The sequence below is a fragment of the Panthera uncia genome, chromosome C2 (genome assembly GCF_023721935.1).
Source record: "Panthera uncia isolate 11264 chromosome C2, Puncia_PCG_1.0, whole genome shotgun sequence".
Lineage (NCBI taxonomy): Eukaryota > Metazoa > Chordata > Mammalia > Carnivora > Felidae > Panthera > Panthera uncia.
This window is the reverse complement of record NC_064810.1, coordinates 15237721-15251953: the sequence shown is the minus strand read 5'-3', so window position 1 is coordinate 15251953 and position 14233 is coordinate 15237721. Positions and strand designations below refer to the sequence as shown.

The following is a 14233-nucleotide window of genomic DNA, read 5'->3' as shown; positions in this document are numbered from 1 at the left end:
CTATAATCAACTATAATCACCTATAATCAATCTTGTAAATTCCATTTACAAGAGCAAAAAAAAATTTAGAAGTGAATTTATTTAAAGCACAAGATTTATATACAGAAAATACACAAAATGTCATTGAAAAAAATTAAAGAATATCTACATAAATGGAAAAACATCCCATATTCGTGGATCAGAAGGCACTATTGTTAAGATGGCAATATTCTACAAATTGATCTATGTGTTCAACTCAATCCCTCTCAAAGTCCCAGCTGCTATTTTTTTTTTTTTTTTTGCAGAAACTGACAGGTTAATATTTATATGGAAACTCATGGAAACAGAATATTCAAAGCAATCTTCTAAAAGATTAAGAAGCTTGTAGGATGTAGACTTCCCAGTTTCAAAACTTATTACGAAGCTACAGTAATAAAGTGGTAAAGACAATGTGGTACTGGCATAATTCAATGGATAAACCATAATCTTTTCACTCTCTCGAGTCCTCGCTTCGAAGATGACCAGGAAAAGAAGGAATAATGGTCATGCCAGAAAGGGCCACGGCCAATTGCAGCCTGTTTGCTCCACCAACTTCTCCCACTGCATGCCCAAGGAAAAGGCCATTAGGAAGTTCATTATTCTGAACATAGTGGAGGCTGCCACCATCAAGGACATTTCTGAAGCAAGTGTCTTGGATGCCTAGATGCTTCTCAAGCTGTATACAAAACTACCTTGCTGTGTGAGTTGTGCCATTCACAGCAAAGTAGTTAGGAATCACCCTCGTGAAGCACAGAAGGACCCCACTCTGATTTAGACCCACAGGTGCTGCCTCATGACCTCCATCAAAGCCCATGTAAGGAGATAAGTCTTTAAGGACTGAAGAAAAACTGCTTTGTGCAAAAAATAAAATAAAATGGAGATTATACTTTAAACACACACACACACACACACACACACACACACACAAACAACAAATATTTTATCTTTTCAACAAATAGTGTTGGAACAACTGGATGCAAAAGAATAAAGTTGAACCCCTTACCTCACACCATGTATAAAATTAACTATATGGTCTGCAAATATTTTCTCTCATTCCGTAGGTTGTCTTTTCATTTTGTTGAACATGTCCTTGGTAATCAAACTGGAAAGCTGAATGTGTCTTCCCCATAGAAACAATCCTGTGTATACGTCAGCCACTTAGGGGTGGGATATGCTTGGGTGACCTGATCTAGGAGTGGTCCTAGTTATTTTAGAGGATGTGTAAGAAACGGACACAGCATTCCCACTTCCAAACAACTAGCCTCTCAACAAATTTAGATCAGACTCATTCTTCTCTTCTTCAAAGATTTTTTATGTCTGGCCTTCTTTTTATTGTTTTTAATCAAATTGATGCTGCATTCTTACAGAAAACTCCTGAATATATGTTCTGAAAATTTACCTCCTGTCATACACAGGGTAGAGAGGAAGACTGAGCAGGGGTTTTCCTGAATGTGTGGCAATAGTAATGACTCATGCTACTTCCTTTTTCTAACACTTTCTATCGGTGGGGAGGAGAAAGCTCACAGTCAGGCCTGGGATAAACCATCTTTATTTAGAGGGTGTCCTTGGCATAGTGATTGCTTTTTTTCTCCTTTTGCCACAATGCAAAGTGAGGAATTAAAAACGCAGAGCAAGTTGGAGAGAGTTTAGAACTGTAACTCTAGGAAAACAAGAAAAAGTCATCTGTAAAATAAATGCAACATATATTAAAATGAATTCCTTTGCATATGCCATAGAGAAAGTCAAACTTCGCCTATTTCTTTATTCTTTTGTGTGGTCAGAGGTACTAAATGACTCTTTAATCATACAAAGCCAATAAAGAGAACAGAGATGGAGAAAAAAAGGAGGAAGGAGTGCAAAGAAGATGGTAAGTGTGAACACAGTTTTCCAACGTGGGCAGTCCAGAGAGTATCTCAGTTCCCCAAAAGATGTTTGTTTTGTAATTTTATTGCATTATTCTTTTAGATGTTTTCTCTCTGAATGGCTAGAAGTCAACAATTCCAGACTCTAAATCTGTCTGTTGAAAGCAAGGCACTCAAGTCCTTTCCAATTCTCTCCACTCATAAAAAGAGGAATAATTGAGGGTTTTAGACCTTAAGAGATGTCTCGAAGCATTGCCCAGAGATTAAACATCAGCAATTATATAACGCTATTCTTAACTTAAAACTGAGGGGAAAGAAGCCAAGTCATTGAGGAAACCAGAGCCAAAAAAAGGATTGCTATTTAGTTCACCCAACCGTGCTGCTTTTGAAATACTATAATTCAGATCATTCAATGAAACTTGTTTGCTTAAAATGTCCTGTTCTTTATTTAAAAAGAAGGGCTTAGAGTAAGGAAGGCGTGAACTGCTTTTCCATAAATAGGTATAATTATACCCCACTGTATGTGGTATTATGAAAATTAAACATTTATCGGTGAAAGACCTAACACGGTCTGGCACATGTTAAGGGATTGGTAAGAATTGGCTGCCATAGTTTTTATTATTACTGCTGGTATTATTGTTATTATGATAGAGGTAGATCTGTGAGTGGCATGGAAATTGCTTGTAGTTAGATAACTGATCCGAATCATTCAGAATGTTTATATTGTATTTCACGGACATGGACAGAAAATAGAATAACATTTCAGCTTTGGTGTCAGCGTAGAATTAGTCAGTGCCAGATTCTCAAAAGAATGCTTACGTTTTATGTTATTGTCCAAAATGAATTTCAGTACTGGACTCCTGCATGTGAGACTTTGACTGCAACAACTAATTTATTTACCAGTTAATTTCTAAATCTTGAGCTATTTATCATTAATACGATGTCATATGCATTAAAAGCACCCTTTATTTATTTAAAAAATTTTTTTTCTATTTGTTTTTGAAAGAAAGAGAGTGAGAGAGAGGGAGGGACAAAGAGAGAGGGGGACAGAAGATCTGAAGAGGGCTCTGCGTGGACAACAGCGAGCCCGCCCCATGCAGGACTGGAACTCACAAACCATGAGATCATGACCCGAGTTGAAGTCAGACACTCAACCGACTGAGCCACCCAGACACCCCCAAAAGCACCGTTTAAATAAAGAATACATGAGAAAAAAATGGGACAGACTTTGAAATTTACTAATTGCCTTCTACCTCATCCATCTGGGTTATCTATATCTTTATCTACTTTCAACGAGGCTATTTCATAACCTGTTATTTATTTTTTAATATTTTAAAAAATGTTTTTATTTATTTTTGAGAGAGAGAGAGAGAGGGGGGGACAGAGGATCCAAAGCCAGTTCTATGCTGACAGCGAAGAGCCCGATGCAGGGTTTGAACTCAAGAACTGCAAGATCATGACCTGAACCAAAGTCAGCTGCTTCACAGACTGAGCCACCCAGGCATCCCTCCCTTCACAACCTTTTAGATACAGAAGTTAACTTGTGGAAAATTTATTGTAATGCAAACACTTCCTGTCCGCAAAAATGCAAATTGTATTCCAGTGGATATTGACCAGTTTTGCCAGTTTTGCATCTGTTTGCAAATTCATTTCACATTCTTTATCTGACTACAAACTTGTGGTTCTCTTTTAAACTGGCTACAACATCTGTTGGCCCCTCATTAATTCCTGAGGTAAATAAAATCTTCTATACATGGTTATTTTATGTTGTGTGAAAGTCATAATTTTCTCTTCATTTAAATTTATCCTTTAATAAAAAAAGATTTCTTCTTTAATGAGTATAAGCATCAAATTTATATGACTCCCTGAGGAACACATCTGAAATTCAAGCACATAACCTTCCTCACCAGTGTTCTTGTCAAGGTCAGAATTACACGCTTCTTCCTGCAGCTTCTGGACGGTCATTGTCAGAAAGTCAAAGACGGCTAAGATTACTAAGTGAAGAATAGAGTCCTGGGAATTTTTTAATAGCCTTTTCTATGGGAGAAAAATCTGCAAAAGTTTCTAAGGCAATGGGCAATGAGTTGCCAGGAAAAATAGGTATTAACCAGAGTAAGTGAAATCCCTCTAGAGGGCTTCCTTGAAAGAGAATTTGGAAGCCAGGTTTGGGTTCAGAGAGGATTCAACCCACAAGAATATATTCATAACTAACACTCTTTGAGGTTTTAAACTAAAATTTGGTTAATGTCTTTTAAGAAAGCAAAACATTGAAAAACATTTTGCTTTCATATTTTATCACTATAGGTGCATCGTTTAAAGTATAGAAATAGAGGGGCACTTAGCTGGCTCAGTCGGAGGGGCATGTGACTCTTGATCTCAGGGTCATGGGTTCACACCCCATGTTGGGTATAGAGATTACTTAAATAAACTTTAGGGGCGCCTGGGTGGCTCAGTCGGTTAAGCGCCCGACTTCAGCTCAGGTCACGATCTCGAGGTCCGTGAGTTCGAGCCCCACGTGGGGCTCTGGGCTGATGCCCCAGAGCCTGGAGCCTGCTTCCGGTTCTGTGTCTCCCTCTCTCTCTGCCCCTCCCCCGTTCACGCTCTGTCTCTCTCTGTCTCAAAAATAAATAAACGTTAAAAAAAAAAAAAAAACTTTAGAGGCAACTAGGTGGCTCAGTCCATTAAGCCTCTGAATCTTGATTTCGGCTCAGGTCATGATCTCGCAGTTCATGAGTTCTAGACTCGGACTTAGTCCTGGCAGTGCTGAGCCTGCTTGGGATTCTTTCTCTCTCTCCTGTTCTCTCTGCCCCTCCCCTACTCCCATTCACTCTCTGTCTCTCTCAAAATAAATAAATGAACTTAAAAAAAGTAATGAGTGTAACCTTTAAAATAAATAAATAAATAGACTTTAAAAAAACAAATAAATAAAATAAAATATAGGAATAGAACCATTCAAATGTTCTCTAAGTAGTATGCTGCTAAAATTTCAGTCCTTCTTACTTAATTTAATCTCACATAATTGGAGAATTGAATATTTTACAACTATAATACCATTCTACTTATGTAAGTAATATTTTATATAATTGAAATAATTATGTGGGAGGAATTTAGTCAACCCAACTATGTAACCATTCATGTAGGTCATAGAATTATAAAGATATTTAAAATATATTTCTATGTGAATGTGTAGTGCTTCTAACAAAAGAGGTATCAAACTATAATCATATAAGTAGCTGAAGATTATAAATAATGACCATTTAATGAATATGACTAATTACATTAGTGGGTGTTTAATAAAAAAGGAAGCAAGTATGACAATGTAAGTGTGTGTCACCATGTGGAACATTTAATAAAAGATTACAAAGACCTAATGAGAGCTTTTTTGAATTAATACAGTATCTGTTTTTAAAACTAGTAATAATTAAAAAAAACTAGTAATAATCTTTTATTGTGAGTATGCTTCATATATTGCCTATTATTAATCTGATCAGAAGATGAGATAATTTTGTCAATCACTACTCAAGCATCACTTCCCTTGTGAAGCCATTCCTGATGCCCATAAGGCAAAATTAGATGTTCTTTCCTTTCTGTTCCCACAATGTGTATGCCATAAGGCTCAACAATTGTTATTTATCCATGGATCTATATCTATAGGTGTGATATAATAGAAACAATATAGACGTTGGAGTCAAATCAGATTTGAATCCTAAAATCACCAAATTGCTCGTTGAGTGATCATAGATGAGCAAATTAACCTGAACCTCACTCAGCAAGAGGCACATAACAATCATTATAGCATTATTGTATATGCTTATGTACACAATAGTGTTATATTATTATTGCATATGTTTATATGTACAATAACATTTAGTAATGTTGTGATTAAGACTAAGGGAAATTATTGGGGTGCCTGGCTGGCTTGGTCAGTGGAGCGATGACTCTTGATCTCGAAGTTCTGATTTCGAGCCCCATGTTGGGTGTAGAGATTGCTTAAAAAGAGTAAAATATTTAAAAAAAAAAAGATTAAAAAATTGTATATGTTGCCACCTGGAGCATAGCAGGTGCTCAAAAAAGTTTACATAAACATTTCCACCTCTTACCTAGATGGTAAGTAAACTATTTTATCAATTTCATTATATATTTGCCATATAATGCTAAATAAATGTTGTAAGAGAGAAGTGTAAAAGACTAAATTATAAATGCCTTAGAAGTTGTTAGTATTTTCCATCTTGTTTTGATAAGTCATTGTTAATATTCACTTTCTCCTCAACTTGGTTAGAGGTGCTATTTTGACACCCATATTTGAAAAAAAATGCAAACAATTGAGCAATTTATCACCCTTGCGAAATATCCCTGGTGTTCCTTCTTCATTATTGACGGGGAGAGACTAATGTCCAATGCTACTCAACTGGGTAAAGATGAAACATTTCCCAGGCAGAAAGATCCCATCTTGCCTGCTCATGAAGTCTGGCCTAGGCGAGTGGGGCAGGGGTGCTGGGGGTGCTGGGGCTCTGACACAAGTGGAGTGACCAGACCCTGCCCAACCATCTAGCTGGGTTGCTCACCATTCATTTCCTACCTTCTCACACTAGCCAAACCAGATTTCAGCCAGTCTCTGGACCTGCCACTGACTTTTCACCAGAAAGGTCTTCTGCTTGAACTACATTTCCTCACGTTGTGGTTTGCGTCCTTTGCAACTCAACTCAGTTCCCATTTTGCCTAGAAAATCTTTTTGGGGGGCGCCTGGGTGGCTCAGCCAGCTAAGCGTCCGACTTTGGCTCAGGTTTGTGAGTTCGAGCCCCATATCGGGCTCTGTGCTGACAGCAGGCCTGGAACCTGCTTCGGATTCTGTGTCTCCCTTTCTCTCTGCCCCTCTTCCACTTGCTCACTCTCTCCCTCTCAAAAATAAATAAGCATTAAAAATATTTTTTAAAAAAGGAATAAAAAGAAAATCTTTCCGGAATCATCTTTATTTCTCTTCTATCCCCATTATGCCCCCTATAAGACAGAAGTTATAGTATCTCTTATAGGCCATGTTCCTCTCTTTTAGGATTAATAAATTACAGGCCAAGTCAAACCTTTATTTTAACAAGCAATGCATATATCAGCATTAGTATGCCCCCAATATCCCATGAGATTTATATGTACTATTAGTTGCTTATCTGAAATTCAAATTTAACCAGGCACCCTGTGTTTTTAAAAAAAAAAAATTTAATGTTCATTTATTTCAGAGAGAGAGACACACAGAGCATGAAGGGGGAGGGACAGAGAGAGGGAGACACAGAATCTGAATGAAACAGGCTCCAGGCTCTGAGCTGTCAGCACAGAGCCCGACACGGGGCTCAAACCCACAAACCGTGAGATCATGACGTGAGCCAGAATTGGACACTTAACCAGCTGAGCCACCCGGGTGCCCAGGCACCCTGTATTTTTCTTTACTAGATCTGGCACTCCTACTCTCCTGTCCTGTGCTACCGTAGTGTATTGTTTCACTTGTCTTGTACCACACCATGAGTCACAGCTGTTACCAGGCTCCTTTGGGGCTCAGCAGAGTGTCCAGACGCTTTGCTTTATCTACCTCACTCTTCCTGATGCTCCACCACCAAACGCCCAGCACAGGGCCTTAAATGCCATTGAGAAAGCAGAAGCAGTGTCCTCAGGCATCCTTTCATTAGCCCAGTTTAGTAGCAAATATCTGTTAAACTCCTGTACAGTGCTGGGCACGGAAGGATGTTCTGGAGATACAACTTCAAACAAGCCACGGCCATTGCCATAAAGGAGCTCCCAGCTCACTCAGGAAAACAGGCATGGCGGAAAGCAATCTCAATGGGTGCAATAAGTTCCAGAATAGGGTGAGGCAAGAACACGGGGGAGGGCACCAAACCCAGTCTCCGGGGGTTAGAGGAGTCTTCTAGGAGAACGAGCAGGTAGGTGGAGACCTAATAATTAACAAGAGTGAACAGGTGATAGCAGAGAGAGAGAGAAGGCATTCCAGGCAGAGGGAATAGCATGCATAAAACCCGAAGGTAAGAAAGAACCTGGCATTCATGCTTAATGATTCAATCAAATCTGCCCTTTATTTCAAGCTTGTTTGACCCGTGGATGCCACTGTCCTTTAAGGCATCAGGCTTCTTCTTAACAGTTTTTTCTCAAGGAATTCAGTGATAACAGCTCTTTTTTCTCTCTCACCACTTGAGCCTTCTCTGAACTCCAGCCAGGTTGGTTTCTCTCTTCTTGGTGTAATCTGAGCATCGTCTTCAAGGATGTAGAGCTGACTGTGACCGGTCTGCTCTGCTCACCTCACTTTCTCCCATCCAGTCTCACCCCCTCTGCTCCATTCAGCCTTCTTTCCTATCTTTCCTTCTGTTTACTCCTTCCAGCTCTTGCTGCCCCATGGCGATGGATGCCTGTACCCACAGCTACCTTCTAATCCACTTTGAGTTATTTACCCTCATTCTGTGTCTCCTACCAAACCCAACCTATTCCATAAGGTAGTGCTAGGAACACTCGCAGGATTCCAGCTCTAAAAGGGCAATCACGAGAGAAAATAAAATCACATCCCTGATGAGAGGGGCAAAAAGGGAAAGAAGGAGGTTCTTAGGTAAAACCCATTTAAATCAAGCTGCCTCTTCACCAATATTCTTCATATTAGTCAGCTATTTTTGGTCATTTTTTTCATCCCTGGCTTGTGCCTCACACCTAGCAAACTGACGATGGAAGAATTTACCTTTTGTTCTTTTTTTTTTTTTTTTTAACGTTTATTTATTTTTGAGAGAGAGAGAGAGAGAGGGAGAGAGAGTCCAGGTGGGGGAGCGGCAAAGAGAGAGGGAGACACAGAATCCAAAACAGGCTCCAGGATCTGAGCTATCAGCACAGAGCCCCACACAGGGGTCAAACCCACGAACTGTGGGATCGTGACCTGAGCCAAAGTCGGATGCTCAACCGACTGAGCCACCCAAGCACCCCAAGAATTTACCTTTTGTCCTAAGTAAATCTTCAGTTATGGCCAGGTGGTAGAACTGAACAAATATGATGAACAGTAACTAGCTTTCTGTGCTAAGTGTGAAGTCAGGAATTTTTAGGGCTTATACAGAGTTTGTGACAACAGGGTATCTGTGTTGGTTAACTTTACGAATGCCCAGGATGCCCAGATATTTTGTCAAAAAGCAGCTTGGGCGCTTCTGGAGGGGTGTTTTGGGATGAGATGAACTTTGAAGCTGATAGACTGAATAAAGCAGATTGCCCTCCCCAGTGTGGGTGGGCCTTACATTCTACCGAAGGCCTGAATAGAACAAAGAGGCTGACCCTCCACCAAGTAAAGAGACATCTTCCTGCCTGAAAGCCATTCAGTTGGGTTATCAGTTCCTCCTATGGTCCCCAATGCTCCTGTCTTCAGACAGGCACCCACCACTGGCTCTCCTGATTCTCAGGCTTTCCTTGGACTGGAAATCTACTGTCAGCTTTCCTGAGTCTCCAGCTTACTGACTCACCCTGAGATTTGGGAACTTTCCTGCCTTCATAATTGCATGAGCTAGTTCCTTGTACTGGTTTTGTTTCTCTGGAGAACGCTGACAAATACAGTGTCACAGGAAACAAAGCAATCAGAAGTTATTTTGATTAAAAGATGTGCCTTTACAAGGAAATTAAAAGCAAAAATGAACTATTGGGACCTCATGAAAATAAAAAGCTTCTGCACTGCGAAGGAAACAATCAACAAAACCAAAAGGCAACCAACGGAATGGGAAAAGATATTTGCAAATGACATATCAGACAAAGGGCTAGGATCCAAAATCTATAAAGACCTCACCAAACTCCACACCTGAGAAACAAATATTCCAGTGAAGAAATGGGCAGAAAACATGAATAGACATTTCTCTAAAGAAGACATCCAGATGGCCAATAGGCACATGAAAAGATGCTCAACATCACTCCTCATCAGGGAAATACAAATCAAAACCACACAGGGGTGCCTGGGGGGCTCAGTCGGTTGAGCTTTCTACTTCAGCTCAGGTCATGATCTCGCGGGTTGTGGGTTCGAGGCTTGTGTCGGGCTCTGTGCTGACAGCTCAGAGCCTGGAGCCTGCTTAGGATTCTATGTCTCCCTCTCTCTCCCTGCCCCTCCCCCTGGTCTCTCTCTCTCAAAAATAAACATTAAAAAAAAAACCACTGAGATACCACTTCACGCTGGTCAGAGTGTTTAAAATGAACAAATCAGGAGACTATAGATGCTGAAGAGGATGTGGAGAAATGGGAACCCTCTTGCATTGCTGGTGGGAATTCAAACTGGTGCAGCCATTCTGGAAAGCAGTGTGGAGGTTCCTCAAAAAATTAAAAATAGGCCTACCCTATGACACAGCAATAGCACTGCTAGGAATTTACCCAAGGGATACAGGAGTGCTGATGCATAGGGGCACTTGTACTCCAATGTTTACAGCAGCACTTTCAACAATAGCCAAATTATGGAAAGAGCCTAAATGTCCATCAACTGACGAGTGGATAAAGAAGATGTGGTTTATATGTACGATGGAATACTACTTGGCAATAAGAAAGAATGAAATCTGGCCATTTACAGCAACGTGGATGGAACTGGAGGGTATTATGGTAAGTGAAATAAGTCAGGCAGAGAAAGACAGATACCATACGTTTTCACTCATATGTGGATCCTGAGAAACTTAACAGAAGACCATGGGGGAGGGGAAGGGGGAAAAAAGTTACAGAGAGGGAGGGAGGCAAACCATAAATACTGAGACTGAGACTCTTAAATACTGAGAATAAACTGAGGGTTGATGGGGGCTGGGGGAGAGGGGAAAGTGGGTGATGGCCATGGAAGAGGGCACTTGTTGGGATGAGCACTGGGTGTTGTATGGAAACCAATTTGACAATAAATTATATTAAAAAAAAGAGACTGCTGTATAGTTTCACACTTGATGTATATTTGGTTAATACTGACAGCCCAACAATTATACTTCACAGATATCAATTCACTGGCATTTCCTCAGAATATAATCATTTGCACTTTGATCGTTTTTCTACAACTTTCAGAGTTATAAAATAGCTGAAAGACAGTGAAAGGCAAAGACACAGTAGAAGGGTAGATGGGCAAGACCCAAGGTAATATGTTTCGGTTCCCTATCCCAGTGTTTCACAACTTTTCCTGATACAGGAGTGGGCAGGAGAGCACAGAGATGCCACACCGGAATGTGGTCAAGGGGGCTGTTCATGGCCCCACCCTAGGGGGTAAGTTCTTTCATGCCCCAGACTCTTCATCTGTGGGGAAAGGGGGTGCTTCAGGTGATCACTAAGGCTCCTTCCATTTCAGCAGTCTTCTTCAAAGTGTGGGTCTTGGACCAGCAGTGGCAGCATCACCTGAAAACTTGATAGAAATGCAAATTCTCAGACTCCATCCCAGGCCAACTGAATCAGAAGCTCTAGGGTGGGTTCCAAGAATCTGTGTTTTTACAAGCTCTCCAGGTGATTCTGATACAGTTACATTTTGGGAACCATTACATCCCAGTTTCCTAGGAGATAAGTCTTTGTTATCAGGGGACTCAGTTATCATAACAGTATATTTTCTACTTCCTCCTGAAGTTGGAAAGCATACAATTCTATGTGTAAAAGAGAAAGTCAGTTTGGTTGAAGCTTCTTTGCTCTAAGCAAAACTTAAATCTACTATTTATTTCAACAAAACTAGTTTATTTATTTTTTAAATGCTGATTTATTTTTGAGATAGAGGAAGAGACAGCATGAGCTGGGGAAGAGCAGAGAGAGAGGGAGACAGAGGATCTGAAGCAGGCTCTTTGCTAACAGCAGAGGGGGCTTGAACCCATAAACCGTGAGATCATGACCTGAGTTGAAGTCCCGTGCTCAACCGACTGAGCCACCCAGGTGCCCCTCAGCACAACCAGTTTAAAGGGAGGTCAGAGAAGTATTTCTCGAAGCTTTGGGTTTCACGTATTTTGTAGTTAGAAGCTTCTCTCCCAGTTGTCTTGGTGGGTAGAGATGAGACCAGTCTTCCCAAATCTTATTCTGGAAAACATTTCCTCTTTCTCTTCGCTTGCAAAGGCAATGATCACAAGGCTCTGTGTGGCACGATTGGAAAACTTTCTTTAAACCGTTTCCCTGGGTGGGGCACTTCCGTTCTTACATCTGATGAGCCATTCTGTTTCTGTTTGGTTCACAGAGGACTGGTTTGTCCTATTTGCCACTATCATTTCCTTACAGGTTACAGCTCTCCTGTGCCATATGAAATGGTGGTTTTGGAGGCGCCTGGGTGGCTCAGTTGGTTAAGCATTTAACTTCGGCTCAGGTCATGATCTCACAGTTCATGAGTTTGAGCCCCGCATCAGGCTCTGTGCTGACAGCTCAGAGCTGGGACCCTGTTTCTGATTCTGTCTCCTTCTCTCTTTCCCTCCCCCACCCACACTCTGTCTCTGTCTCTCTCTCAAAAAAACAATAAAATAAAATAAATAAAATAAACATAAAAAAAAGAAATGGTGTTTTTCAACATCCTAATTCTATAACATGCCTTCTGCACATCCTCAGCATCGTGTGCTTTCCAGTGTTTTCTATACTAGCATTCTCTGCTCAGCTCCATCTGATTGACTGGGACAAAGGTGATCATTATTTCTAACCTGGTGCCTTGACCATCTTTCAAAACTCTTTTATTAGTGACTTAGCCTTTTTCTTTTTTCTTTTTTAAAGTTTACTATTTTGAGAGAGGGATAGAGAGAGAGAGAAAGAGAGAGAGAGAGAGAGAAAGTGAGTGGGGGTAGGGGCAGAGAGAGAGGCAGAGAGAAGATCCTAAGCAGGCTCTGCACTGTCAGCGAGGAGCCTGCTGTGGGGCTCAAACCCACAAACCATGAGATCATGACCTGAGTCGAAATCAAGAGTCTGATGCTCAATGGACTGAGCCACCCAGGCACCCCAATCAGTGACTTACCCTTAAGTATAGGTCAGCAATTACACTGACCAAAGTAGTATCTATGAACTTAACCACTGAGACTTCAGAACTTGTCAATATGTCACTATTCACAGTGTAGAGAAGTTTCTCCAGGAGGTATAAACAGGTGTACGAGGAAGAAAGCATTGTGTGTGGTCAATTCTCTCTCTTGAAGATTCGTAATGGACATTGTGCTAAAGGCTCTGAGAGTCTTACCGTAAAGAAACTTATCTGTGTTTAACGCAATATTTTCCAAACTTCTTTGAGCATGGAACATTTGTACAACAGGCATATCTAATTATATCCAGCTTGGGAAAGGCAGGTGTAGAAGATTTGAGTTGATGTACAAGACATTTCACAGAATCCAATTTCATTCATTTATAGTCAAATGAGGTAAGATATTTCAGCACCAATCTTAGATAACAAAACATCAATGCAAATGTGAGTTATATGCTGATTATGGTAACTGAGTCTACCATAGCTTTGTTACTCAAAACCTGGGAGCCTTTTAGAATCTCAGGTCCTGGGGCGCCTGGGTGGCTCGGTCGGTTAAGCGTCCGACTTCGGCTCAGGTCATGATCTCACGGCCCATGAGTTCGAGCCCTACGTCAGGCTCTGTGCTGACCGCTCAGAGCCTGGAGCCTGTTTCAGATTCTGTGTCTCCCTCTCTCTCTGCCCCTCCCCTGTTCATGCTCTGTCTCTCTCTGTCTCAAAAATAAATAAACGTTAAAAAAAAAAAAAAAAAAAGAATCTCAGGTCCTAATCTAGATTTATTTATCAAATGCTTCATTTGAGTAAGCTGTGATTTCCATGCCCTTTAAAGTCTCAGAAGCACTGATGGCAGCATTTTTCCTGTTATTTCCTTTTCTTACTGCCTACTCTATCTGGAATTCCTTGGGATACTTCCCTTCCTGGAAATTCAAAATCTTTGCCATCATTTAAACTTTTTTTGAAGTTTATTTATTTTGAGAGAGAGAGAGAGAGAGAGAGGGAGAGCGCATGTGTGTGGGGGAGGGAGAGAAAGAGAGAGAGAATCCCAAGCAGGCTCTGTGCACAGAGGCTGATTTGGGGCTTGAACTCACAAACAGTGAGGTCATGACCTGAGCCGATATCAAGAGTCAGATGCTCAACTGACTGAGCCACGCAGGTGCTCCTTTGCCATCATTTTAATGCAAACTTTCATTTCTCTTTCCCTTCTCTGAATTCAAATATCTTATGTGATTTGTTTTATACCAGTATTGTGGCGGGGCCTGGGAAAATTCTGTGAGGATTGTAGTAAACTTTTGAAAATTAATAGCATTCCCTAAACTGTTGAACAATATTAATTAGTTTTCTAAAGTCAGTGTCTCTTTCTTTAATTGTAGGAAAGGGTGGGGAGTGTATTAATTATCTCTTTCCATTTAGAAGAGTTCCT

At 40.7% G+C, this 14233-nt stretch overlaps 1 pseudogene; it reads left to right on the top strand.

The window, feature by feature from the left end:
• Nucleotides 1-294: 294 nt before the first annotated feature.
• LOC125920795 (40S ribosomal protein S26-like) lies at nucleotides 295-840 on the top strand (annotated as a pseudogene).
• Nucleotides 841-14233: the final 13393 nt, after the last annotated feature.